This window comes from Mesoplodon densirostris, chromosome 18 (assembly GCF_025265405.1).
Source record: "Mesoplodon densirostris isolate mMesDen1 chromosome 18, mMesDen1 primary haplotype, whole genome shotgun sequence".
NCBI lineage: Eukaryota > Metazoa > Chordata > Mammalia > Artiodactyla > Ziphiidae > Mesoplodon > Mesoplodon densirostris.
In genome coordinates this window covers 37,073,440-37,076,872 of record NC_082678.1, presented here as the reverse complement: position 1 = coordinate 37,076,872, position 3,433 = coordinate 37,073,440, and the positions used below count along the sequence as shown (strand labels likewise).

The 3,433-nt window shown below is 37.1% G+C and overlaps 1 pseudogene; it reads right to left on the bottom strand.

Moving 5' to 3' along the window:
- Positions 1-652: 652 nt before the first annotated feature.
- On the bottom strand, positions 653-3,219 carry LOC132478996 (zinc finger protein 354A-like; annotated as a pseudogene).
- Positions 3,220-3,433: the final 214 nt, after the last annotated feature.

Sequence of the window (3,433 nt, the reverse complement as noted above, 5' to 3'; positions counted from 1 at the left end):
CCTAAACAATGTGTCAGACATGTTGTTATAAAGCAGAACGGTACATCTATTAAGGACATAATTCTTAATTTTTGTATATTTGTATACAAACATAAAACACCTGGATACAAACACACAGATAAGCAATAAAGGGTTTGGAAAATTATACCTCAAGGCTCTGATTAAGAGTGGCTCTCTTTCAGTGGAGTGGGTAAGATTTTTATGTCCTTTATTTTTTTTTTTGCCTCTCCATGTTTTTTACTTTGCTGTAGTGCACATTGTACTGTTTTTTGCTTTTGTAATTTAAAAAAATTCACTTTGAAAAAAATCACATATATTCTCTAAACAATGTTAGGTAAAATTGCTTATATTACCAAAAGGTTCTTCAGTTTCTAAGAAGTTCCTTTAAATAATTATTAGTCCGGTACATGTACAATTATTGAACATACATAATACCGTTAAGGGTTGAGCTTAATCTGAAGGTGGTGCTAGAAGACAGGTTGAAATTTTTACTAAACACCTACGAGTGCACTGTTTTTTAATAACATGGCCTCGAACTTTAATTTTAAACATTTATTATGAAAAACTTCAAACATATGCAAAAGTAGAAAGAAATCTTTTTTTTTTTTTTTTTTTTTTTTTTACTAGAAGAACAAAGGAAGAGAACACTTTTATTTCTACTTTTAAATGAAATCCAGGCACAAAGCTTGACATCAAGTCAGGAAAAGGACAAACCCCAGAAAGTCAGAGGTAGTTTACAATTCATTTTTAACTTTCATTTGGTCCTTTTCTCTAAAAATGTATAATTTCTTTGACCACATCTTTTATATACTATTACAATGTCAGTTATTTTTAAAAAAGTATTAAGTTTACAGTTTAACAGGAAATCCAGTGCACACTTCCCCTCATCACCCAGATGTTTACAACAATTACATATGATATGCAGCATGCGATGCTGTAGAGAAAACAATTACTTTACAAATGCCCAAAGTCAATGTCTCCAGTCCGGAATTCTTCATTTTAGGTTATTATAAAGTGTCTGATAGGACTGAACAATTTCCACTTTTCTCATTATCTATTACATAGGTTTATCCTTGGAATTTATTCTTTGATGACTAAATCATAGAATGGCTTTTCATATCCATTACATTTATTACATCACTTTCATGTATTCTGATGAGCTTTGGTTTCAGAATGTCACACATGCAAACCTACTTTCTAGGGGTTCTCTTCAATATGAATTTTATGATTAGTAAGAGATGACCTGTGATTGAAAAGTTTCCCACATGTATTACATTCATAGGGTTTCTCTCCAGTATGAATTCTCTGATGGGCAATACGTGATGAGCTTTGTCTAAAAGTTTTCCCGCATGTATTACATTTGAAGGGTTTCTCTCCTGTATGAATCCTTCGATGTTGAATAAGAGCTGATCTTTGGCCAAAAGATATCCCACATTCTTCACATCGATATGGTTTCTCTCCTGTGTGAATTCTCTGATGATTACTAAGGGATGAGTTACACCTGGATGTTTTCCCACACTCATTACATTTATAGGGTCTTTCTCCAGTATGCATTCTCTGATGTTGAATGAGAGCTGAACTTTGTCTGAAGGCTTTCCCACACACTTTACATTTACATGGTTTCTCTCCAGTATGAATTCTTTCATGAATAGTAAGTGTTGAGTGGGAACTTAAGGCTTTACCACATTCATTACAATTATAAAACTTCTCACCAGTAAGAATTATTCGGTGTCTGTTAAGTCGTGAAATAGAAATGAAACCTTTTCCACATTCATTACATCTATAAGGCTTTTCTCCAGTGTGAATTCTTTCATGTTGAATAAGAGATGCACTCTGACTGAAGGCTCTCCCACATTCACTACATTTAAAAGGTTTCTCTCCTGTGTGTATCCTCTGATGATAACGAAGGGATGAACTAGACTTAAAGGTATTGCCACATTCATTACATAAATAGCACTTCTTTCTGGAATTCATTCTCTGACATCCAGGAAGGGATGCGTTGCAACTAGATGCCTTCCTACCTGGATTATATTTATAGAGGTTTTCTCCAGCATGGATTTTTTGATGTATAAAAAGGCCTGACCTTCTGCTGAAGGATTTACCACATTCTTTACATCTATAGGATTTCTCCACAGTGTGTGTTCTTAGGTGTTTATAAAGGGATGTACTGAGAGTGAAGGCTTTCCCACATTCTTTACATATATAGGGTTTCTCTCCAGTATGAGTTATTTGATGTTGAATAAGAGCTGAACTTTCGTTAAAGGCTTTCGAACAGTCTTTACATTTAAACAATTTCTCTCCACTATGGTTTATCTCATGTTTATGAAGGGAGGAAGTATTAATGAAGGTTTTCTCACACATACTACATTTATAACGTTTCCCGGCTGTGTTGATTTTTTGTTGATTAAATAAATTGGAATTCTGTTTGAAGCTGTTTCCCTGTATTTCACATTTTGGTGGGGTTTTTTCTCTGCGAACCATCTGTTGCCTAACAAGGACTGACTTTGGGCTGAAGTTTTGGCCAAATTCAGTATTTTTATGTTTTCTTTCTACAGTGAGGATTTTTTTGTGAGGGACTGAAACTATCTGAACACTTTCTTTTTTTTCTGCTTTTTCTCTAATCTGTCTTCATATCTGCAGGGGTTTTCTAATTTGAAGTCCCAGGGTCCATTCCTTTTGGATCTTTTCATTATCAGCTCCTGAAATGAAGAACCTTGTGTTTGAGTTGACTTTGTGGTTTTATAACTGTTCTTCCATCCAGACTGCTGCCTGCAGAAATTCCGCACCCACTCACCTAGAGAGGAGCCTCCAGGGCTTTCTCTCTCTACCTTCCAGGGATCTTCTCCTTGCTGCAACAGGGAGATCACCTCGGGTTTGGAAAATGGGGAGTCCCAATGAGACAAGGTTACTATAGTTCTCCAGCATCACATCTTGGTACAAGTTTCTCTGAGAAGGAGCCCGGTTTCTCCACTCATCCCACGTAAAGAACACAGCCACATCTTCAAACGTCACTGACACCCGAGACCTTGCTTCCCTCTGTTCAGTAGCCATGTCCTCTTTCTGGGCAGTTTCACCTTAGGATGGGAGAAGTCTCCAGAAGCCAGATCTCGCCCAGGCATCGGGGGTTCCGCGGGCCACAGGCTGGAGGCTCCGGAACTGCCACGGCCGGACAGAAACTTCCGCTGGGGACTCCACGCGGTGCCGCCTCGGCGGACCTCTGGCGAGAAATCTTATAATGATATTCTATGTACCTATTATCAACTATGTACCAATTATCAACTCATGGTCAATCTTGTTGCAAATACCATCATCCACTTCTCCCCCATCCTCAATTATTTTGAAGCAATCCCAGACATCCTATTTCATTGGTAAATATTTCAGTTTGTGTTTCTAAAGATAAGGACTCTTTTTAGGAAAAAAACCCAACAATTCT